The 26,789-nt window shown below is 40.9% G+C and overlaps 1 protein-coding gene across 1 annotated transcript in view; it reads right to left on the reverse strand.

The window, feature by feature from the left end:
* The window catches only part of TENM2 (teneurin transmembrane protein 2), a 295,035-nt gene extending 269,609 nt beyond the window's left edge, over nt 1-25,426 (reverse strand). Inside the window, exon 1 of the mRNA XM_063413915.1 lies at nt 25,347-25,426. The gene's annotated coding sequence lies outside the window, so the exon portion shown is untranslated. The remainder of the gene's footprint in view (nt 1-25,346) is intronic.
* Between the last annotated feature and the right edge of the window lie 1,363 nt (nt 25,427-26,789).

The raw sequence follows: 26,789 nt of genomic DNA on the forward strand, positions 1-26,789 counted from the left end.
AGTATGCAAGAGGAGGCCAGGAGAGCAAAGAGTAGTGAGACAGAGCCTCAGAAACTCACAGTTTCTAAGTATTTCTCAGGAATATGAAATCACTAAGAACAAACACACACAGGACATACTCTGGAGCCTCTGTAACAATGTCTTTTCTTGTACAGGTGAAAACTCACACAGCCAAGTGGAAAAATACTCCAAGCAGCTTATTAATCACAAATACAGAACAAACGTATCAGTGCAACTGAAAATCACCAATGCTAATGCAGAAGGCATCTCTGATTAGAAAATGCTCAAAAATGATTACACAGATGAGTAAGCCTGATTTTTGGGATCATCATCTTTCTGCATCTGACATGCAAATGTAACTATTCTGATAAATCAGAGTGGGAAGTAGCATCAAAATACAAAAAGTTGTATTTTAGCTTAAATTGATTCGACCATTTTTTGCAGTGAGGAAGCTGTGATGAACTGTGTGGTTATCTGCTGTCTACAGGCAGGTTACAAAGTGGAGATGCAAAACATGAAAACCGTATTTTGCACGGAGAATCAAAAATTCTTCTTTTTAAATTGAAACTTCCTAGGACCAATATTTTTGTAATCTTGGAAAAAGCAAAATTACATGCCTAGTTTAAAAGAGCAAAAATAATAGAGAGAGCCAACAGAGGAGTTAACTCTGGGAAGGACTAGGAAAAAAACAACACAGAAGCCATTTACCACCAGTTCAAAGGACACTATTTTAAAGCATAGTAAACACCACCCTCCTCTTGCCCTGTTTCTCTGCCGAGCCATAATTACACCACATTTTGCAGAAGGGCGTGGGCTGACTCACAGGACACATCTCCTGGCTGGGCAGCACTGCTGGGACTGCAGCTGGCACCCAGGGGCTGGCACACACCAATCCCATCACCACAGCCCAGGGCGCTCTGCTGACAGCTGGCCTGCCAAAAAAACACTTCCAGATTGGCAAGGGGAAGCAAGCATGGCCCATGTGGCACATGCAGCCCTTCTCATCCGGCAGATGAGCCAAGAGGAAGCTGCCACGGCTGAGATGAAGGCGGAATGCAGGAGAGGGAGGAGCAGGAACACCCCTGACACCTTCTGCTGGTGGCTCTGAGCCTGCAGCACGGCCCTGCTGCTTCTGAGGGATGGGTGCTACTCAGCTAAATGTCTTCCCCTCTCAGTTTTAGGAAATGTTCTCCCAAAATGTCTTCCCAGAGTTGAGATAAGGTAATTCCCTGCACAATCAAAACCATATTACAACATTAGGCCTTTCTAGGGTGGTTATATGTTTGTGTATAAGCAGGTGCTCACATCTGCTCAAGGTAAGGAGAAGTGATAAGGACATGGAGAACAAAGGCTGGACTGCTGGGGCCTGTTTCCATGAGTCCCTGATGCTCCTGCATTGGCACTTTCTATTTTGACCTCTCAGGAATCAATTGAAAACAGTCACATTCAGAACACAGCACTTCAATAGCTCTGCTGGCAGCAACACTTTGGTTTGTTTGACATTTACTGATCATCTGGTAAGCTCAACACTGCAAATTCTAGGTTGCAGAAAGACAAAACTAAGGAAGGAAAAAACCAAATATCAGCACCACGAGGCTGGAGGAACAAAGCAGCCATTCCAGCACTCTAAACTTGAGACAAGCATGAGCAAGTGAAGGATCAAGCACTAGGGCTAAGTTGTGCTCACTCAAGTTCTTTTTCTTACACCAAATGTCTTAAATGGTAATGCTTCCCACTAAGAAAAACAACCCCCCATGAAATCCTCAGTACGAATAATATTTCTCTCTTTCTTTTTTAATTAGGCCCCTCTTCCTGCAACACTTAAGAGTAACTTATCAGGCTTTTAACACAATTCCATTAATAAAACATTGTCTGAAAATGAGGATTGAAATAATTAGAGCACCATGAAATCGCATCTTCAAATCCCATTAACGCTGACTCAGACCATCATTCAGAAAAGTTACAGAAAGCTTCATGAAAATGACACTACTTTTAAAAATTAAAGGATTCAAAACACTTTTCCATTTATTCCTTCTCTTCACTGGTGCTCAGTGTCTGTTACCAGCACATAGCTGCAGGTGCATTTCTGTGCTGATTTATCAGTATTGCAGTACTAGATGTTTTTCTCAAAAATAAGAAACCAAAAAAAACTTAGAACCAACTACTGAAAAAATCCAGCCCCACTCACGACCATTTATTTCTCAATATTACTCTAAGCATATTTGCACATTGGAACAAATATTAAGATTCCAATGAAAAATTTCACCACCCAGACAGAAAAGTTGTGAGGATCTGGAGGTGTCACTGAAATTATCAGAAGCATCACAAAATGATCAAGTTCTGTTTCTCCTTTTATGACACCAAAGAATAAAGACTTTTCTCTACCCAGAAGTTTAAATGGTCAAAATTGCTTTCATTTCTGAACCCAACAGACAGAGTGGGAATCAAAGTGTGGTTCAAAGGAGCAGTCAGGTCCTCAGGCTAGCCCCAAGCACACTGCTTGCACCACAGCTGGTGAGTTTTTTCCTGGATAAGTGCACTACTTACAGTTGTGCTTAGGTTTCATTTGAGAAAGACTATAAACCAAACCAAAATTATGCAGCTTACAATTAAAAACAAAAAATTAAAATCTGTTTCCCTGAAATGACAATTTCATATATAAAATACAATTTTTACTAAATCTTTTCCCCACTTTCTCTTATGTGTCATTGCATGTCCTTCTCTGCTCAGAGGCAGCATCAAAGTTTGGGCAGAATCATTTGCTTTATATTTTACATCCTCACATGACATAAAAATGAAAAGTATTCATAATTGTTACTGTTTTCCATTTAAGAAAACTTAAGACTAATCCCAAGAATATTAATCCAATTCTGCTCCAGCGTAAGGCTGCAAATAATTACTGCATTACACAGAGTGTGTGGTCTGCTTCACCACCCTGCACTTGTCCTTGCTCAGGTGTTGGGAGATCTACGACTGAAACACCCTGGATAAAAATGAAATATATCTTCATATTTGAGTCAGCTCTGCTGGGGAAGGCACAGCCCCCCTGCAGCCCTTGCTGCACAAAGTGACAGGGACCAAAAACCCACCCCAAACCCTCCTATTGTCCACAAGCACTGCAGCAGAGCTGGGATCAGGAATGATCAGGGTGTACAGGGATCAATAACCCATCCCAATCCCTCCTATTGTCCACAAGCACTGCAGCAGAGCTGGGATCAGGAGTGATCAGGGTGTACAGGGATCAATAACCCACCCCAATCCCTGCTATTGTCTATATACACTGCAGCAGAGCTGGGATCAGGAATGATCAGGGTGTACAGGGATCAATAACCCACCCCAATCCCTCCTATTGTCCACAAGCACTGCAGCAGAGCTGGGATCAGGAATGATCAGGGTGTAGAGGGATCAATAACCCACCCCAGACCCTGCTACTGTCCACAAGCACAGCAGCAGAGCTGGGATCAGGAATGATCAGGGTGTACAGGGATCAATAACCCACCCCAATCCCTGCTATTGTCTATATACACTGCAGCAGAGCTGGGATCAGGAGTGATGAGGGTGTACAGGGACCAAGAGCACTGAACAGAACACCAGTGCTTGACAATACAAAGAATGTCAAACATTTTTACTAATCCACTGGGCCAGTGATGCTGTCTCAAATGAAGCACGGGGATAATTCAGCTTTTACATGCTCCTTTGGCAATGATGTGCAGTCCAGTAAGTTACATTCTTTAAGCATCTGCTTAAAGAGGCTTAAAAAACTTCTGCAATAAAGAATTTTTCCTTCATCTGCTAATGAACTATTTTGCAAGATTAAAAAATTTCACTGTCTCCTACTTGTATTTTCCCTATGTAGTTAGCTATAGCTAAGTACAGCAAAACCAGCTAAATACTGTTGCAGAACATGAGAAGTCAAATAATGATTACTGCTGGAGTAACTGTGGTTCAGTATTTGCATCTATTTGATGCTGTAATGCACAGTAATCAGAATTTTTGGCCTAATCCCTCCCCCCCACCCCAAAAATAAAACCAAAAAGGGAACTTTTTCCTTTCTGTTTCTGCTTTGTCTGGATTAATTATAAGAAGATGCATTCAATTACTGTATTTTATTCACATAAGAAAAACACTGTCTTAATGAGAGCAAAATTAGCACCAGAACATCTCGCTAACTTGAAAAAGACTTTTTTTTTTCAACTTTCACATCTATATAGTTTTTGCTCATGCAGGTTAAGCTTCAGAATCACATGTACCTGAATCAAAGGAATATTTAAAATGCCATATCAATTTTTTCTAACTATGAACTAGGTCTTTTTTTTACTGCATTCTAACCATGTTACAAAAAACCTGCCTATCAGTGGCAACCGCAACAATATGAAAAAACCATAATAAATATTAACATTTGGGAAAAAAAGCAATAAAGAAAGGAAACTGTTTGATATGAATCTGAATTTCCATTCACTGTTGCTTCTCTATTTAATACTGCTGCTGAATTTGGACAATATTGATTCCATCATTTGGAGTTTACAGCCTAAAAGAGGATAAAAAACGTAACTGTTTGCATTTTGGGTGTGTTTATGAAGGTTTCCATGGGAAACAGTGTATAAACAAACTGTAACTACCCCTATATTCTGTGTATTCATTAACATATTGGTTTCGTGTGATCCTGTCCTGCAGGATATTTGGGTTTGGGTGACACTTAAATCCCCTCCCCGTGCTCTGTGCTGTAACATCTGGGTCAAACCAAACATGCACAGCTGGAATGAACAGTGGCAGCAGCAGCAGCAGCCCTGCTGGGACAGAGCCTGCTCTGGGCCACGGGCACTGCTCAGGGCTCCTTGTCCAGCAGAACTGAGAGCAGGGGAGAGGAGGGAAAGGAACTGAAAGGGTAAACAGAGAACAGTCCCTGCACCCCTTCCTTGTGTCCCAGTAAAACACTGCCAGACAGGCTCCTCTGCTAAGGCCAGGAGCTCACCAGCAGATAACATTTATTAAGCACATGTGAATTTCAAAGTAGGTTTTTTAATCAATTTTTACATGTGATGTACTAGGAAGTGCCCATTTGTACCTGTACTAGTGAGCTCCACAGCTTGACTCATGTTTTGCATAAAATATGGAATTTATTCCAACTCCAGAAAATTATCATACAGCGTGACTGACATAACTCATGGTCTTCTCTTAAAGAGAAAAAAATCCTGTTAGTACACCTCCACAAAATAAACAATATATGCTTCTACCCCTAGCCCTCCTTCCTCCCTGCAGACAGACTCAGCGTGTGGTTCCTGAGGAATTAGTTGTAGAAGAACTCCCCTGCTGACAGCAAAATGCCAAATGCACGTCCTGCACATGTAATGTGTCTGACATTTCCACATCTCACCAGGTTCATGTTTCTGACAAGTGCTTAAAAATATATGTCTTTTAAAAAGTGTTTATTTTGTTACCTTCCTATCTCCACTTTATAATGTTTTAACATGCTATTTTACTCATGGAAACATCTCCACATTTGTCTTTTGATTTGAGTAGCAGTAATTGGCTTTTCAGGGTCAAACACCTTTTTGGAATCAATGGGTACGTTTCAGTTGACGGATGGTATAAAAAGTGCAAATTTGATCTTCTTCAAACAAACAGAACTGTGAAAAACTGGGAAGACTCAACATGACTGACACATGGGCAGCACTGAAGATATTTTAACACCCTACCTTCTTTAATGTTGTTATTCTTTGCAGTAGGAGACCTTGGGAAAATCAGCAAAACTTTCAAATGTTAAAAAGATATTTCTTCCCTACTTCTATCTTTTTTTGCCCATGCCAGTATGAATTCCCAGCTGGGAACTTCCAAAAACGAGGGGGGATCTGGCAGAGACACAGAACTGGTGCATCCACTGCTGTAGCTGAGTCACCACAATTTTCTCAAGAGCAGCAGACAGCATTTGCAATAGTGCAGCACTAACACCTGCTGAACGGATTTTGTGCACACCTTCCACAAGTCCTTGGGCATTACACACAGTGGACATTGTATTAATTTTTCTCAGAACTTCTAAAGTGCTTCTGGAGAATAGGTCAGTGCTCGGCTTCAAAATGGGAATCATGCAAAGGGATTTCATCTAAGGCACCCAGAGAGCCCCTGGTTCTGTACCTGGCTTCAGGTCAAATAATTCTAATATGCATACATATATCTACACACATTTACACATATGCCTTATATATGCTTTTGAATTCAAGTTTGAAATAATTTCTCCACGTTAAATATATATTTTTCTCCCAATAGTTATGATATTGAGAATGACAGAAACAGTCACTGATGCTAATGAAATTTTATGATTTTGCAGTGGGTTTCATTAATTACTATAATTTCTTTTAGTCATTCAATTGAATAAATAAAGAATCCTTGGAAACCTGCTGAACAAAATAAAAGTGACAAAGCCCAGAGAACCAGAAGAATTTTCTACTCTGCTACAGAATACCTGAACGATTCAGTAAAGACATTTTTTCCTGTCTGAACTGTCAGTCTGGTACTTTTTAACTTTACCTGTCCCTGATCATGATAAAAATAGATTTCAAGGAAAATTAGAGGGTTTTGAACTTCCTTGGTACTCAGTCAGAGAGGTCATCCCTGTTTCAAAGGAAGACAGACACCTTGCTGGATGCAGCACAGAACAGCGAGTTCTCTGTAAATTCCTGCTATCTGACCCAGCCACAACTACTCATTTTTCCCTGTAGCTCACAATAGGCACTGACAGAGTCAAGAGGAGGATGGCAAACACCGTCATCAAAACATTTCTTGCTGGAACTGAAATCACAATATTTCAAAATATTGCTCATGAATCAATAAAAGGAATGAAGTTTATAATTCCACTAATCAGAAGATAACCCAGCTCAATGCCCTTGGAAGAAAAGCAAACATGAGAGAGGACAGAGTGACTTCAGGCTGGCCTCAGCCTCACACTGAAGGCATGATCTGCAAGAGCTGACTCCTTCTGAATCCCTTTTTTCTCCTCTCAGGATGCAGTGTTTGGTACCCTGCTCTGCAGTGCCCACACTGACTCACCAGCCAGACTCAGCCTCTGTTCCTGGCTACAGAGACCCAGACTTAGCCCTCATTGTGGATATTTTTTATTCCTGCTTTCTGTCCTCAGAAATACCTTCTGGATTTACCTGTTTTAGAAGTTTACGAAAAGTTTTAATTTTTAACAATATTTTTTCATAACTGACTGATTCCATGCTCCCTGTCACTTCTAGGACTGTCTGTGAATACCCTAACACTGAGAGGAGGTTAATAAAGTTTATTTATCTGATCTGTCTTGCCAATGTGTTTGTGTTCTGGAGACAGTGTAAACATGCATTCAACTAATTCTGAAGCTACCAAATGATCAAATGTTCACCTCTTCACACATACTTAGGATGTTCAAACACTCTCATATGTGAACTGCATCCTATAATTGCAGAAGATAAAAAGTGAAGTTTGAGACTTTTTGTTTTAAAGAGACTTTTTCTGATAAATTTTGACTTCATTAGTCTCCTCCTGTGCTTACTACATCCCCAAAAACATCTTACTGTCCTCTGTAAATAAGTTAATAAATACAATCTGTTTTATCATTCCTAATGGCCACAGACTCAGGCCAGGATCCCACAGCAGCACCACACTGCTGCACAGGAGTCCTTTTTGTCTTATTTTGCACTCCAGTTCTCTGCATGCAGCATGGTATTGCAGCACTTTGCATTATAATATTATATCTTTTTTTATATATATATATATATATATAAATAATATAATATTACATCATGTATCCCAGGTAGAGGAAAGGGATTCTGCACATCACAGGACTCTCAGGAACTAAAATAATTCATTTCTCTTCCTCCATTCCCCTCTTTTTTCTATTAAAGGCATATATTTCTTATAAGGCTTAAATATAACTGATGTGTTTTTAATTTCAAGTTATGTCTTTGATTCCTTTAAATTATTATCTCAATCTGAGCAATATCTTCCCTTGGCATTACATTACTGTAAATATTACACTTTATTGCTAACTGCATATTGAACTGCTTCATTTTGTTACAAAGTTCTCAAAGCCTAAAAAATTTCTTAAACTCTTATCTAGCTAACAGATTGAATCGTGATTCTGGAACAGATTGAAATCTCCATAATGGGAGATCATATTAAAATTCCTCTGTAAGTCTGCTACTTCTTAAATGAACTATTTAAGATGCAGGGGAATACAACTGTGGGGGAGAGGGAGAGAAAGAAGTGAACTGCAGAGTTCAGAAAAAGAAAGGAACACAGCACATGAGACACCCAGACTTGTTGACAAGGGAGCTAAAAAACACAGCGAAGGAAAAGCTGAGAGCAATTTATTTGTTTTAACCAGAGGATGACAAAAACACCTGTCTGCTTGACTCAGGGATCAATTGAAAAGCACAAGCCTACCTGGCTGAGGAATTCTGTCTAACATCAGACACAGCAAAGCTGCCTTGCTGTGCCCACAGAATATCTAACAGCACTCACAGACCTGGTGAATGCAGGGAGACAATGCCAACACAGGGACTTCCTTTATATTTTCATTTTATTGCTTTTGTTCCCTGTTTTCTTCACTAACATCATGATAACCAAGTCACACAGAGTCAGCACCAGTGGAAATTGAGCTGGTAACATGCAAATGCTTTTTTTGTGCTCTATGTACAAGGTGTCACTTAAAGGCTGCTCCAGGCATTGACATTCCCCAGGCAGTGTGTGAACCCTGCAGGGACTGCCCTCAGCCAGGTCAGAAACAGGAGTACAGCCACACAGGGCACACAGGACACACAGGACACACGGGTTACCAACAGCCCCAGAAACAGGAGTGCAGCCACACAGGACACACAGGTCACCAACAGCCCCAGAAACAGGAGTACAACCACACAGGGCACACAGGACACACGGGTTACCAACAGCCCCAGAAACAGGACTGCAGCCACACAGGACACACAGGTTACCAACAGCCCCAGAAACAGGAGTGCAGCCACACAGGACACACAGGTCACCAACAGCCCCAGAAACAGGAGTGCAGCCACACAGGACACACGGGTTACCAACAGCCCCAGAAACAGGAGTACAGCCACACAGGACACACAGGACACACGGGTCACCAACAGCCCCAAGTGACTGCAACTAAAAAACAGAGCAAGGAAAATCATCCTCAGCTCCCAAAGGAAAGGCCGGCAGTCAGCTCTGAGAATCAGGAGCAAAGACTGCATAAAGGCTTTGACAACCAACACGTTTGAAAAAGGGAAAGAAAAGCAAACTCCAGAGAGGAGCAAGAGAAACATCACACTCAATGCCCAGGATTCCTGGAGATTGTGTGAGACAGCCTTGACTGCGGAACCAGGAGTGCCCAAACTGCACAGAATACACCAAACAATCTGGAAAAAGCTTTCTAACACTGAAAACCAACCAACCAAAACTTTATTGTGCCCATAACACTCAATCCTTTTTTTTTTTCCACACAGAGTGAGGCTATTGTACTCTGTCTTTGTCCGAACTCCACCAGTGTGATAATGTGATGTTGCTCTAATTTAACCTCATTATTCTTTTGTCTTTCCCAAAGTGAAATGCCACTTCTCTCCTTCCCTCTGAAGCTTATCTCAAACAAATGTCTTTGTTCTTAATGAGACCAATCCATATGTTTGCTCCTGCATATTGTGTTCAGTTAATGGGAAGATTTTTCTAACACCATAAAAACTCTTCTATTATTTGTCCCAGGCAGCTCTGTGTTCAGTAACTGCTGTAGCTGTTACCTTTGACAAAATGGCCCACACCCAATATGTTCTGCTTCTGAATTGCCATCCCTCCCTTGAACTCAAGTTTATTTATGTCCCTTCAGCATATGTGTACCTCCTTTCCTCAATTTCTTACCTTATCATCCTCTATGTGTTTGAAAAACTAAATGTACAGTGAAGGCATTGATCAGGCAGCCTGCTGCAAAACACTACACATCAATTGATGCATTAAAACTTTAATATAGGTTATTTATCAACAATTAAACTTTTAAATATTTGCTTTGCTGATTACCAATAAATCAACAGATAGTCATTAGGAGAAATCTCATTGTTTACTTTTGCTGTTTCATAGCTAGTAATCAATGAACAAGAATAATTATGTATGCTAAGTACTGAGGATTTTTTCCAATAAAAACCAGAGATATGTATAAAAACAATATAAAAGCAACCAGATAATTGTGAGTTTTGTCTAAGTGTACACGCACACTATAAAAATACAAAATTCACTGGAATTATTTGCTGATCTAATGTGCAATAGCTTAATGACTTCCTTGATTTAAGTGTAGGCTCCTGCAGCTCCAACAAGGTGCTCTGGCAGCCAGACAAGCCCGTGCCCCTGCCAGGGCTGTGATCCACCCTGTTCCCATGCCGTGCCACCTTGCAGCAGGAGCCACAGAGCTGCAGCCCTGCGCTGCCACGGCAGGACACGATAAATCCTGGAAACAGCCGCTCTTATCCGGCACCCCCTGTGCATGCTGATGTTTGTTGCCGCTCTGCTCACAAAGGAATGCAGAGGAGCCCTAGTGGTTTACATAATGTTCCTGATTTTCTTTTTAAATCGATCTCCTGGCTCTGTAGGCAAAATGTAAGACAGAACAGAGGAGCTCACAGGATTGGTTCCAAACCCTTTGCGTACGGGATGCAGAACAGCTGCTTTGCTTTAGATTATGGTGAACATGGGCCTAACAATTTAAATTCAGTTTTATCTTTTAAGCTTAAAAGCAGAGAGAAATGTCTTCTGGGCACTGTTAATTCAGTTTCGTCTCAAGTCCTTTCCCCATCAGACAAATCTGAATTCTCCCAAACACTCTCGCCCCACTGTAGTCTGACCTACTGCATTTATTTTGAGCAAGTTTTCAATTTCTCATGGTAACTGGGACAGTGTTGACTAAAACAACTTCCTTTTGCCAAGGGAATGGAATATGGAAAGAGGATAAATGCTTCTTCACAAAGGGCTTATCATTATGAAAACATCATCTTTTACCAAATTCCTGTGTTTCAGGCAGGCTTATGGAACCTATGTGATCAAATTTTATTTTCCCAAGAAGTAGAGGCTCAGACTAGACGGTGGAGAATTCTTGCTCCAGTTTGAAAACACACATGATACAACAATTAACCCCTCTCCAGCCTCCCTGCACGGGGCTGCAGTGGCCATCCAGTAACCATAGCTACTCATTTCAATGGAAAGAAATTGCTATGAATAACAATGAAACCATCAAATATGTTCTGAAGAGCCACACCAAATCCTGAAAGCCAGGAAAACCTTCCTAATGCAAGGGAAAAGAAGGTAGGCAAAACATTTTGGTTTCCCACAAACCATGTGGGTGGTGGATGGGACACCAACAGGAGAATCACCAGCTGGGTACTGTTACTGTCTGAGAAATAACAAGAAATTAGCAATCTTTGCCATAATCCTCTTACATCAGCTTTGTAAAGTAACATCTCTGGCACAGAACGTAAAGAGAATGAAGGAAACTGTGTTAGTGTCTTGTGACACCAAACTCTCCCTTGCAAATTCACACAGCATTTGAGGCTAAAATTCTGATCCAGCGCTGGCAGGCTGCCAGTGTGTAAAGCAATTATCACTGCTGACCCTCCCCGCACCTTGCACGTGTACTGAGGATGTGCCACGCACACAAACATCAGCTGATCCTGCCCGGTACAGCGTGGGAGGGACGGGAACATTTACAGCTCGTTAATTACTTACTTACAGAGCCATTTCTAGTATTTTTAATCCTGTTTATGTATGGAGCTGGCATCACTTTCTGAGGCAGTGAACTTTTTGTTACAAATAGCAACAGGCTCCGTAATGGTGCTGCCTCTAAAGCCTGTGGATCTGGGAAAAACCAGCATTTTATCATCTGGCATCCTCACACAGTTTAATGTTTGACTAATACAGAAGTTGCAGTACTGCTGTCTCATGTGTAACACAGCACTTAATGATCAGATGGGATTTTTTGATGATATTTTAAAGATCAGTGCTGAGAAATGCTCTAAATTTGGGGTTTATTTCAGAATGGTGGGTCTGTCCCTCTTTGCTGCTCCCACTGCTGGAATAGCCTGCAGCAGATACAATGGACCAAGCAATGGTCTGGGTTCTGAATAGATGAGAAGTCCCAAAAATGATGTCAAAATCTCAGTAACAGAAGTGCCTATACTTAGGTCAAGATTATTAGGATCTCAGGAAACAAATTACAGGTCTCACACAAATTAATTATCTCCTTTCCATGCCACGGGGCGATTATTAACACAGACTTGTAGAACAATTAAGTTTGAAAGGGACCTCTTGAGGTCATCCAGTACGATGGTCTGACCTCGAAAGCCAATCTTGAAGTTACACAAGGTGAACTCCTCACTCAGTTCACTCCTGAATACCCACATTTTGCAGCTTCAGATACCTACTTTCAATGCCTCCAAGAGGAGCAGAAAGAGGAAGGGGTGAGCTGAGAGCCCCCACCTTTGGCACTGATGCCATAAGGGGTGTACACTCTGCTGCCACAGGCACACCTCAGCAATAATCAGCTTCTACCCCATGTACATTACATTTCTAAGTTCAAATTACACAATGTGCTTTTATGTGGAAAATGGAGGTTATTCCTAGAACTCAGAAATTCGTTATTTACCAAAATCTATCCGAAGTAGCTGACAGCAAGGCACAATGTCCAAGTGACTCCAGCCTCAGAGCTTCAGGCACTGGAGTAAATGTTTCTCTTTGCCAGAGCTGATTATAACTTACTCGTGCATCAGGAACACTGTCTAAAGCTTGTTTACTGAATGATGAAATCACAGCTTCCTGGTAACCCCAAGCATGTCATTTATCTGTTTATCTCCATCAGAAGAAAGCCTTTAATGAACATAAAGGAAGTGTCACCACTTATCACTAACAAGAAATCAGCCAGCAATCCTGACTCTCCCAATCGGTGTGTGATGTGCAGGGGAAGGAAGGGAAATGTAAGCATACATGAAAATGAGCATATATAAAAATAATAGTTGCCATTTTCACATAATAAAATATCTTTGAAAAGTGTGACTTAAAAATAAGGATCTGCCTTCTCAATTTATCATATTTTTAGCAACTCTTGTACACTAACTAATATTCTGTCCTCAATTTCCTATTGGTAACTAAATGCAATACCTGCATTTTTTCAAAATGAACTATTCCATTTACAAAGAGCTGTAAATTGTAATACTGACATTTCTCTGAGGTCATATCTTTTTTTCTTTAGAAAGAAATGAGGCAATAGTAATTTGTCACATGACTTGACTGAAATCTGTGCTGCTTACAACAACAGAGATCACCAGGTGCACTGTGTCTGAAGTTCTCCCTCCTACTATTACTTGCCAGGTAAAATTTATAATACATCAAGATGAAAATTAAAAGTGAGATTGAACAACCTCACCAAGCCATGGAACTCCAGGGTTACAGATGTTCAAGTAGAGACAAATTTGGAAGAATGAGAATTAAAGTTACAGTTCTACAAAACTCATTAAGCTGTCAAAAGCCAACTCAAGCAACATATCCTGACCTAGCAGCAGCAATAAACCATCTTGAATTAACTCAAATCTGGCAGATAGTTAAGACTCATGTAGATCAAATATTCTCTGCTTCCAGGGCTTCTGGAGCACCAAAAAACCCAGTGTAGATAAAGCTACTTTAGGCAGCCTTAGCCAGGAAGGGCTGATGCTGTCCTTAAAAGCATCCAGGAGAATGATTTATGTGCTTTGCTTGTGCACTAAACTAAAAGAAAAATATCTGTGACATTCCCAGGGGAAAAAAACTCAAAACAACAACAACAACAAAACCCAAACCAAACCCCCTCCAAAACCCACAACTCCTCAGTACTCTTTCCATCAATATATAAACTCTTTTCTTTCAACACAGTTCTGTTCACTTCTGATTAATTTTCAGCTCTAGAGTATTAATTGTTGAGTGCCTTAACTGGCTGATTAGAATCCAACACAAGGTGTATGCTGCACTCCTTCTCAGCAAATTCCTCAGTTTACTGAAGAAGGAATTACACTGGCACAGCTGCTGGGGCACATTTGGCACTCAGTGTATATCTTGTGTACGTTTATCATAGATTATTTCCACTGTGCTCTCTGCATGGTCACTCACAGGGCAGGACTTGCTCTGCAGAGCAGATTCAGGGCCCTTTGCCTGCCCCTCCATGGGAATTTGGGAACACAAACCTCACCCTGCACCAGCCTTTGGTGGGATGAACCACCCTGAGCAATGAAAAGCACTGCAAAGGTGGGGATTTTGTGAGGTGGGCATCAACAATTCATACAGGACATCTCATATTTAACAACACAGATTCACTAAAATCGTAACTGAGCTTTTTAAAATGGAATTTGTTTTTCATGTCAGGGTGCTTGCAGCCCTTTGGACACCACATTGATGCCAGTTTTCAGCTGGCAAAGAAGTGCCAGAGAGTTTATTCCTATTCAAAATTCAACAAAGTACCTGTAAAAGAGCCTAAGAGATTTGAATTCTACATTTTCATAATATTCATCAAAGAACTGAAAGAACATACCAGAAATGTTAAGAGCTTGAAAAAACTATCATTCTCAACTACCTTGCTCTCTTTAGGAAACACACTCAGCATTATACACTTCAGTGTATTTCTGGGCATGCAACCTTTTCCCATAATGGAACAAAAACTTTGTGTTTGCACCCTCCAGTTACGAAAAAGCAACAGTTTCAACCCAATCTCCTTTTACTGCCTCTCTAATTGCACCTTCTGGTGCCTCACGCCTGAGCAGTGATTTACGTTGAGGCTGATGGGTTCAAACGGTGCTTCCACAAATTAGTGAGAATTACCCGCGCACTGAACCGCGGCAGGCGTGTGCTGGCACCCCTAAACCTGTGCTGGCACCCCTAAACCTGTGCTGACACCCCTAAACCTGTGCTGGCACCCCTAAACCTGTGCTGACACCCCTAAACCTGTGCTGGCACCCCTAAACCTGTGCTGGCACCCCTAAACCTGTGCTGACACCCCCAGTGCTGGGACACTGAACCATGGCAGGAGTGTGCTGGCACCCCTAAACCTGTGCTGGTACCCCTAAACCTGTGCTGGCACCCCCAGAGCCGTGCTGGGACCCCCAGGGCTGTGCTGACACCCCCAGGGCTGTGCTGGCACCCCTAAACCTGTGCTGACACCCCTAAACCTGTGCTGACACCCCTAAACCTGTGCTGGCACCCCTAAACCTGTGCTGACACCCCTAAACCTGTGCTGACAACCCTAAACCTGTGCTGACGCCCCCAGTGCTGGGACACTGAACCATGGCAGGAGTGTGCTGACACCCCCAGAGCCGTGCTGGCACCCCTAAACCTGTGCTGGCACCCCTAAACCTGTGCTGGCACCCCTAAACCTGTGCTGACACCCCCAGTGCTGGGACACTGAACTGTGGCAGGCGTGTGCTGACACCCCCAGACCCGTGCTGGCACCCCAGACCCGTACTAACACCTGTACTGACACCCCCACACCTGAGCTGGGACACTGAACCACGGTGTGCTGGCACCCCCAGAGCAGTGCTGGCACCCCCAGACCCATGCTGACACCCCAGAGCCGTGCTGGCACCCCTAAACCTGTGCTGACACCCCCAGGGCTGTGCTGGCACCCCCAGAGCAGTGCTGGCACCCCCAGACCCATGCTGACACCCCAGAGCCGTGCTGGCACCCCTAAACCTGTGCTGACACCCCCAGGGCTGTGCTGGCACCCCCAGACCCATGCTGACACCCCCAGAGCCGTGCTGACACCCTCAGACCTGTGCTGGCACCCCCAGGGCTGTGCTGGCACCCCTAAACCTGTGCTGACACCCCCAGAGCCGTGCTGGCACCCCCAGGGCTGTGCTGACACCCCCAGACCTGTGCTGGCACCCCAGAGCCGTGCTGACACCCCCAGACCTGTGCTGGCACCCCAGAGCCGTGCTGACACCCCCAGAGCCGTGCTGGCACCCCCAGAGCCGTGCTGGGACACGCTGCCTGCACACCAGCAGCAGCTGAGCTCTGCCACTGGGCTCCCAGCGGGCAGATGGCACCGGGGAGTTGAAAAACGCAAGGTGAAATGCAAAAAAATAACCCTGAGTTTGGGTAGCTGGAGCTTAACAAGGGGCCAATCATGAAATCAGATTGTTTATTCATTGTAGCCTATATCCCCCAATATGAAATCCAGCCTTTTGTCTCTGACAGTAATAATTGCCACATACAAGATACAGAGGAAAAGGAGACATGCAGTTACTGTGGAGTAAAGAGAAAAGCTGACAGAGATCAGGTTCAAAAGTTTAGGTCTTTCTGGGAATTCAGAAAGTTGCATTCTGTACGTTTTTCTGTCAGAAATAACACAAGAAAAGAACTCTTTGCATATCTATCTGAAAAACAAAACTGAAATTGTGTTAGACATTGCCCTCCAACTGAAATAAGTGTTCCTCTGTCACTATTGAGTGAAACCACCCCAAGGGCAGTGCCTGTGTTTCTCTGCTCTAAGCACGTGAAGCAAGCAGGGCTTCTCTCAGCACAGGCTCACAGGGCACAGCTGAACACCAGGCTCAGGTTGGAAAGAAGCAAGGACTAAAGAAGAATTAAAGCAGGTATTTCTATATTGAGAACAATGAAGGAAAAGGAATTCTAAATGCTAATTTGATTGTCATGTAAAACAATGGTCACAAGCATAAACCTGGACAGGGAACCAAATTTAGAAATTTATTTAAATTAATTAAAAGCTGAACAAGGAATTCCACTACATGCACATATTCAGCATACAAAACCACGTTTTTCTGTATTAATTTGATGAGAAAACAGAGCTACAAAGACTGTGTAACAGCAGCTGCTGTTTTTATAGAACATTTCTTAATTCATATGAAGCAGCTCAGGTGCTTACATTTTTAGTGATTTCAAATATTGTCTACACAGATCTCCATAAGTATTTGTGTATCTGTACCCACGCCTAAGAGATATTTCTATCCCTTCTCCTTACTTCACATTTAATTTTGAGACAATTTGATTTCTTCTATCACCACAGATTTGGAAGGACAGATCTGAAATAGCACAGTAAAGGAAGGCAAATATAATTTCTATTTTTTGTAATTGTTAACATCTGCAGTGCTTCTCACATTATTTCTGCTCCATTACCTAAGCAGAAACATTGTATTAACCACTCTGAGAAGTGCACACGCCTGACATGACATTGCATCCTAACACTGCAAACTCTGAGTCACCTGAAATGGAATGCCAATAATGCACATCACACAAGTGACTCAGAAAATGAAGAAATCTATACAAACCTGTCAGTCCTATCTATCTTCCTTACCTAAATCTATCCTTATCTTATTCCTAAGTCTACCCAAAACATGTTTATCTCAATCCTACCTCTGCAGAATTTGCATTTTGGATCCTTTATTGCATGTAGCAGTACTGTACAGCCCTGGCACCTGCAGCCCTGATTTCCTGGTTTAATCTCAATTTCCTCCTGTGTTCAAGAGACTGTTGATACACACCCTAACCTGAAGCTGCAGAAATGCTGATATCAGCCTGTAAGGCACGGAGCTCCCGAGCTTTTATACAAAATTTAAATCAGACGAGGTTCAGAAATCAACCTAGAGTGAAGCCAGATCTGAGCCAGATCTGAAAGGGAAGAATTCAATCCTCAATCCATGAGCACAAGACAAGAGGTTTGACTCAAGTGCAGTGCTGTTATTTTGATAAGGCTTTCTGTGAGAATGAGGAGTGACGGTGACTAAAAGAAGAGATGCCTTTTATTACTCTGAAAATGTCAATTCTAGAGACTAAAGCAGGCACTTGCTCAATCTCAGCATGTGGCTGTTCAGCCTGTGCTGTGTGAGGAGCTCTCAGGGAGGGTGCACAAGCTGTTTTTACTACTGAAAAAAGAACCAATAGGTGTTCACCTAAATGGTGATCACAGGATAAGCAAAGTCAGATTCAGAACCCAAACTCAGAGGCAACATCTCCAACTAATCCTAAGAATGACCAGCTATCCTTTGAGTGGAAAGGGAAGGGAGGGCAGTGGTACAGTTTTGCTCTAAAAATGAATATTCTACAATGCCCAAAGGCTGAAGATTTTGCAGGCTGGATAGAGATGAAGATTTCTGGTTTGTAATGATTTTTTTTCCCCCTCATTATAGATTGTTTACTTTTCCAAAATGCACTCAATTTCCCACTTCCACATGCTATTTAATCATATCAAAATCATGCTTTATTTTAGAAAAGGATTATGTCAGTAATTTTCAGTAAGTCCTTTCAGGGCCCTCCTGGCATTAACACCACATTCAATATTTTCATTAATTGGGACCGGGTAGTTCAGGCCATGTGGGATTTGAGGCACAGTATTTCCCTACCCCAGACTGAGAAAGCAAAGCTTTCATTCTAAATAAAAAAGGAACCAAGTACAATCAAGCCTGGGCAGATTCTGAGCACAAGCACTACAGAAAACCCCGTTTCTGAAGCACATTCATGCTGCTGAACCATCACTCAAAATCACAGACAGGATCATACACTAACTCCTAACAATGCTGCTTAAGGACATACATCCTGAAAAGCATGAAAACCTTTTATCAGCTGTGTCTGTAAGTCCTAACAACAGCAGAAATGCTTTGAACTTGGTTGCAAATACTGAGCTCACTTATCCCAGTCAGCAAATGGATTTCAAGAGATGGCCTGTGCGAGCCAGCTTTTCACCTCTGCTTATTATCCCAGACAGATTTCAATCTTCAGACCATGCACTACATTTCTATCAAAATGCTTGGCCTTCCACTGGCAACTTCTGAGAGCAGTCTTGCATTGTCAAAGTAAAATTCTGTAATAAACAGAAGGATTGCAAGTATCTTACTCTAAAATCGTGTACAGTCATCGTTTCCTCATTGCTTCTCCTATTCAAAATACCCTGTAATATAACATATAATCTGTTAGAGACTATAAAAGTTCTGCCACAGATGCAAACCCAGTTTGGAGTAAAGCACCTTCACTTCCAGTTCCTAATCTAAACAAAAGTTTTTAGAAAAGCAAGCTACAGATATTGATGAAAAAAGCTCTGCTCTGACTTGCCAATTTTACCTTTAACACTGGATTTAAGTAATCTAAACCATGGAAATATGGCATGAGCATAAAAAATATGTATATAATTTATATTTTAAATCAGTCCTTTTTGTCTCCCTCCTTATTCAAGTTTCACAGCATACATATGGGTATGAATAAGCAAGGGATTTTTCACCCTTGCTTCATGCACAGCAGCTTGAAAAATGTTTCTGATTAACATAAATGATAATACACGTACATAAGGCTGTCTTTCAAAGAGGTTTGATAATTCATAAATGAAATGTTTACACAGATGAGGTCAAGCCAAAAGGTTTGCAAGAGAAGTCTTTAACGGATGTAAATCTGTTCATCACTGCTGAGGAACATGGGATGACTTCAAATATTCACTATTGAATGTACTCAGTACACATTTAGAGCAACTTGCACGAATTCTCATTCCAATTTTTAATTACTATGCAGTCTGTAAAGATAAAAAATCAAGAGTCAGATTGCTCTTTTTTTCTTTTATCAGAACAATTAACATTAATGACACATTACTTCACAGGCACTTCTACATATTCATTATAAAATAATGAATTGAATGAAGTTTGAACAGAAGTATAACAATACCTACAGGTACAGATGTTTACCCTTATGTATATTTCTATCAATGTTTGCTTAGCCAGTGTTCATCAGGAGCTAAAGCAAGGCTCAACAAAACAAAACAAACCCCAAAACAACAACAAAAATCCCAGGCAATTCCTTTTAAAAATATTTATAGCATGTTGGGCTTTTTCCAGATGTAATTTTCCTCTCTGACTGTAAATAGCTTTACTTACATAACTTAGTTTTTGTGGCTTTATGAAACCATAAAATGAGGACAAGGATTTCAAACCATTTAATAGAACTTGGTGGCCAGAAGGAAAGACCATGAATTTGTTTTCCCTTGAAACTTTTAGACAGAGACAGAATCCATGTCTCCTGCAGTCCACCCTGGTTTTTCACCTACCAGAGAACAACATAACCAAATGTGTTTTTTTTCCCTCTAGTTTCCATAGCTTTAATTTCTATCTCAATCTTAAAATTATACATTAAATAAAAAATTAAAATTAAATAGCCACCCATCCACATGGAGATGCAGACGTTTAGTTTTTTGGATTTATTAAAATCCACTCATACTGATAACAGCACAGGGAGGTCCGATTTGGCACGGTAAACACAGGTTTAACAGCCTAATTGCTTGGATTTTTTGCGGATCATTATGCTAATGCCTCTGCAGCAAAGTGCTAAATCGGAATTCCCATCACAAAGAATTCTCCTTGCTGACTGGAAAGGGAGAACTGGCACATCCTGGGGGGACGGGAAGAAATTGCTCTTCAGGGACACACCAAAGGGATTTCCAAACCCCCAGGACCACCCAGCTCTGCCAAAGGGAAGACTGCAAAGCCTGACACAACATCAGGAATTACAGCTCAGTCTGCCTGAGACAATGACACCTTGCACAAGGGTGCTTGGGAGGAAGATGGATTCATACAGGACGAGATACCCAAGATAAGATGGATTCATACAGGGTAAGATACCCAAGATAAGATGGATTCATACAGGGTAAGATACCCAAGATAAGATGGATTCATACAGGGTAAGATACCCAAGATAAGATGGATTCATACAGGCTGAGATACCCAAGATAAAAGATGGATTCATACAGGGTAAGATACCCAAGATAAAAGATGGATTCATACAGGCTGAGATACCCAAGATAAAAGATGGATTCATACAGGGTAAGATACCCAAGATAAGATGGATTCATATTCATACTCTACAAGCAAACAACTCTGCATGTATGAACAATTTCCAATTGTCCAGAATTCAACTGGACCTTGAGATAAACCTCAATATTTTGTCCTCCAGGTCCCACTGGACATTATGCCCTCTTAAATATATTCCCCTGTGTAAACAAATCTGACCCTGATCCCCAGGACACCCAAACCTGCTCTGACTCCACAGGCCCAGACTCACAGATGTGCTACAAAACCAGGCTTGCTTGGAAGACAGTGAATGCCAGAGTGGCAGGGTTTTTGCTTTGGTAAAATAAAGGCCAAATGGGAAGTTTTCCATGATAAATATGAATTTTGAAAGAACAAATATAATTTGAATTTTTTGATCCAACAATAAACCAAGTCAATTAAAATTAAAAAAAAAAATTAAAGCTATTAACACAGTTAGTTTGTTGGCTCCTTATGGCACTAATAATTTCTTCAGTTATCTGAGAAAGTTTTGTTACTGTTTTCTCTGATCCTATGTCCACATTTAATCACTGAAAATGCACCTCCACCACACAGCAGATGTGTCATTAACTATTTCTGAAAAAAAGGTGAAATAAAATCACCCAGCATGAGAAGACTATGGAATAAGCCAACACTAGCAGATGGTGTTTATTTTGTCACTGCTTGTGTTAAAACCCGCCACCTATTTCATCAGTATCTTTAAGGTAGAAGCTTCATGCAAAAAGTAGAAAAGCTATTTTTTATAAGCTGTCACAGAACTCCTTAAAATAAAATGTCCTCTGTTTGTAGCTGCCAGTGTTTAGGACATGGTGCATTACACAGGAGATCGATTTGTATAAATCTGAAGTGATTGAGTATTTTGCCAGCAGCTCAGCCTTTCGTCACAAAACCTCTTTTGTTTCTTAGGAAAATTTGAAATCCTTTATTTCCAATACTGGTGCTGCTCAGACAAATTCTGTAACATTGCTCCTAGAAGAGGCACCTGGTAGAACTCTCAGCTTGTTTGCTTCTAGGACCTCTATGCAAGAGAGTTTTACTTCTCCCTCAGGATTGCCCCCAGCTTTGCTATTTTATTTTATCACCCATTTTGGCTGTGTGGTTTCTATCTCTGGCTGACAGTTCCTTAACAAAACAGTTGCACGAAGAGGAACTGCACAACCCAGACGTGGCTGCCTAAAGAAATCACTGCTGAAATCCAATGATAAACCCAGGCCTTGCTTCTGAAAGAACATCCACTAGAACTGGAACCTACAAATCCCCTGTTAATGCACTGCAAGGTGCTTTGATTGACTCAACCCTTCCTCTCTCCCTGTCAAGTCCTCTACTGCACCCCAGTGCAGGTTGGCTTGCACACACTAAAGGAGGAGCTGACCCCTCTGCCTTTGTCATTTCATGAGGACTCCCAGTGTCCTGTTCATATCATACCCTAAGCAGCACACCTTTACATTTATATATACATATTGAATATATATATTCAATATATTCAATATACATATTTTTATATATCATACTTCTGGAATGCTTAAAAAACATTATTTTGATAAATCACTGGAATTTCGTTACATTATTTTACAGCTCTGTAAAGAAACCAGGGCTGGTCTGGTTATTTTGTTTGTTGGATTTTGTTTTTAATTCCAAATTCTTATTTTGACATAGATTTGAGATTTTGTGGGGGGAGTTGGGGTGGGTACAAAAAATTCTTCTTCCAGAAAGGGAGTGCTCAGGAATGGTGAGATTTAGGACTACTCCAAATACTGGTGAGGGGAGATATTTTTTCTGTAAGACATTTTTATTGTCCTTCTTTCCAGAGTCAGAACACGGATGTGACAATCCTGCCTGTGTTTCTGAATCACTGGCCATTGTCACATTCAGCACTCCACCTCCTTTTTGTGGCTGCACCAGCGTGACCTCAACAAAGCAAAGGCAGAGCAGATGAAGAAATCCATCATTTTCTTAGAGCACTGCAAAGCAATGTGTGCTCCAGGTGAGCACACAGGAGAACTGGGTGCCTTTGAAATGCAAAGTCTGAGGGCTCTGCTGACACAACATGCACACCACAAGCTTTGCAACGCTGTTTGGATGCATCCTCAGCCAGCTGAGGCTTTAAACCGAGGTTTGTGCCATCTGTCTGGTTTTGGCAGCGTCCAGATTGATGTAAAAAAATCCTGTGGCACTGTTTAAAAGGAGCAGAGATGAAGCTTGCTTTTGGTCAGGTCCCTGGAGTTATTAACATCAAAGATTTGGCTGATATCCCCAGGCAGCACATCTGGGTCAACAACCTCCCTGCACCTTTCTCACCACATTTGGAGCGTTCAATAAACTATTTCACTGCTCAGATCAGATTTAGCATGGCCAAGAAATTAGACTCATAAAAGTCATAAAAGCTACTAAGTTTTTGTGCTGCTTGTCTCAGTTCAATTCTTTTCTTAAATGCATTATTTTCTTAAATCAAGCCAGTAGCAAGCATTAATGCTCTCAAGTATTTTTGAGTTGTGACATAGTTATTAATACATTCTCACATTCTTCCTCATTTCTAGAGCCTCAAACAAACACACTACCAAAATTTAAAAGCAATATATCAATGAAATTTGCTTGCACCGGGAAGAGTATTGGGTTGCAAGGAAAAAGGAGTAAACCAAAGAGAAACAATATTTTGTTGCTATAAAAGCCTCAAAACTTCAAATGAGGAAAGGTATTGTTCAGCTGGATGCAATTTGTTAGGCAAAACCTTTCTGTGATCCTGGAAAATGCATTCAAGCGTTATTCTTTGAGATTTAGTACAGCCTAAATAGCATAACCCATTCATTTCACCTGTCCCAAAATCCTCCTGCAACACCAATAATCATGAATGCTTCAGAAATGCAGAGATATGTACAGGATCACTTCCATTCTTTATTAATTTCATCTTTATTACCAACCATACACACACCACCTGGGGCAGTTCTTAGCATTGTGCACCAGCACCATGGAAATTTAATTACTCCACCAAAAGCTCTGGCTGCCACTCCTCTAAGAAGCATGGAAACACAACAAAGAGCCCTTATCTCCAGTTTGAAACACACTGAACACTCACGGGCTGCATTAACCAGGAAATGGTCACAGATGCTCAGCACTTTCCACAATTTCATTTAAGAAACCGTTCCAGTATTTGCCCAGACTGTCTGAGATTCAAAGAATAATGCCATTTACTAGTTTTTACCAAAAATCAAGTGATTATGGAAAGAAGTATATCAGAAAATGAGGGTGATGAGAAAACCTCAGTCTCATTTGAATACTAAGCAAGCAGAGTATTATTCCTGGTTAGGGCCCTCATCTTGCAAAGCATTTACTTAAGTGCTTAAAAAAAGCCCAAACAGAAAGGTATCTTTCAAGTATGTACTGGGTCAGAGGTGCAATGGAAAAAGATAACAAAATCCATCTTTCATCTCACTAGGCAATCTAATACAAGGTGAAATTTGCCAAGTCAAAGACAAAAGTCTTTATCAAAAAGAGCCCTTGCTAATTTAGCAAGGGCACATGCTGACACTATAGTTGGAGTAAGTGTACATATACAATGAATGAAAATAATTTCTGAATTCAAGAAATATCAGTAGGAAGATTGCACTGAATAATTCTGGTTGTACTAAAATTCCTTGAGATGTCTTTTGAGGTATGCTGCTACAGCCTGGCAATTTTTTCTTTTGCTAAAAAAGTGCATTGCAGGCTTTTTTCCCAAACATCCTCTTCCTCCCAGAGGAGTTTTACTCTCAGGGAAGCACAAGTGTGAGTGTGTGTGGGGAGCAGTGGTACTTCAAAAACCCCTGTCTTGCATTGCATAATTCCCTACAAAACCCAGCACAACTCCCTGATTGTTTTGCACAGCCCCTAAGATACCAAACTTCAGGGGCACACCAGGTGTGACTGTCTGAATCTCAGAGTCTTAGATCAAAAAATTCAAATCAAGACTGAAGATGAACAGAGTCATCAATAAATCTTTCACTCAAAAGTCTGGTGGAAGAATCTCTGAAGAAACTTGTGTCCCATGCTAACCCTTACCAGTGGAATACAACATGTGCAATTGCCTTTGTGAGAATACAGGTGCAGGTACCATTTTGTTTAAAAATTATTATATATAAGCCTGTGACCATCCAGATCTGGCATCTCCTCCGTGTCTCAGCTGTCCTCCTCTCATGGAACCAGCCCCACACCCTGAAGCAAGATCAGCTCAGGGGGAACAGCTCCTTCACCACCCAGCCATGTCTCCCGGAGGAAAACCCCAAAATTGTTCAATCCAACCAGGAAGGTAATACTCAACAATGAGATAGAAATCAGCAGCAGAGATGGGGTTTATTCTGCTGAATATAAATACCCAGAAAGAAAAACAAACAAACAACCAAAATTCCACAACACACAATAAGCAGAACATACACAGAACAAGATTAAGCACTGCACAACACACAAGTTCTAAACTAGGTTCTGAGTTTACAAAGAATACAGTTTAAGCAAAATAAAAAACCTTACGTATTAGAGAGTTCTTTGTCTCAGCCAGCTGCTGCCAGCTTGTCTGTCTGTCTTTCAATTTCTCAGAAAGGTGTGTGTGAAAATCTAAATGAAATAAAACAAATAACATTTTAGAGATGGTTCTCCTTCTTTTCTTCCATTCCATTCACCTTTGGTGCAATACAGCCACTAGAATGTTTCACCTCCTCCCCCCAAAGCATTCCTCAGTGGTGAGTAAAACACATGACTCGATATTATCTAGAGAAAAAGAATTATTTTCTCTTGTTATCAATGACATAAAAAGGCAGATTGGGTAGCAGTAGTTTGGTCACTCTTGCTTTGCTGGCAGTCCATATACCCACTGTCAGCATCATTAACCACAAAAAGGCCTCAGTGCATAAAAATCTCTCTCAAATCTCTCTTTGGGCAGAACTTAACCCAAAGGCCAGCAGAGTTTCCATACAGGCTGCACAGGAGTGCCTAAATTCACACAAACTTATTTTCAGTATTATCAATTACTCCTATAGTCAGATACATAATTACATCCTTCTAAAAGATAATTTTGTTCCCTAGAAACAGATTCCTAAGATACATTTGGAAAATGGACACTTTCAGCTGTAATAAATAATTTCTTATAAGATTATTGCAGCAGCATTATGACTTTTACATTGACTCTCAACATAATCATAATCTGCTGCATCTCAGCTAGGAACCAGTGAAACTCTGCTGTTGCAAGGAGATTTTTTTTTCTTTTTTTCTCTCAAAAACTCTCCAGCTTTAAGAAAACAGATTTTTAATACATACATACAAAAAACTCCTTTACTTTTGAATCTACTTTCTCTTAGACTAAAAAGAAAACAACTGGAGTAATCCTGGATTTTGAAAACATGACATAATCAGGGAGTCCTCTTACATTTGAAAAGCTCGAAGTCAATTGAAAGTGATTATTAAATTTCATAATAACATCAGGAAAATTTTCAGATGTAATAAACAGGAAACATGAAACCTATTTTTATTTATTTATATGATTTTCCTTGCAAAAACCAGCAAGACAAGAAACCAAATAATTAATGCATGGTCACTAATTCTTGTTTTCACTGTCTGTAAGTTTTAACTGGGAAATAATTTTACATGGTGCATCTCACATTCAAATCCTTCATAATATTTATAAGATAATAATTTAATCTTTCACCCAACACTCAGACAAATCAACAGTGAAAACGTGTTCTGTAAACACAGCAATTTATTATATGCAAAGAAAAACGGCAACACATTGACACAAATAAAAAAAGGCTGACCAAGACAATAGAAAATAAATCACTTTGCATGCTAGACAACAAATTAGCTATTTGTTAGGAGCAAAAATAATTTGCTGGAATAATGTGAAAGAATGACAGCTCTGGCTTTGGGGGAAAAAGAATTTCAAGGGACAAGTTACAAACAATAAAAATCAGGTAGATTTTA

Source organism: Prinia subflava, chromosome 16 (genome assembly GCF_021018805.1).
Source record: "Prinia subflava isolate CZ2003 ecotype Zambia chromosome 16, Cam_Psub_1.2, whole genome shotgun sequence".
Lineage (NCBI taxonomy): Eukaryota > Metazoa > Chordata > Aves > Passeriformes > Cisticolidae > Prinia > Prinia subflava.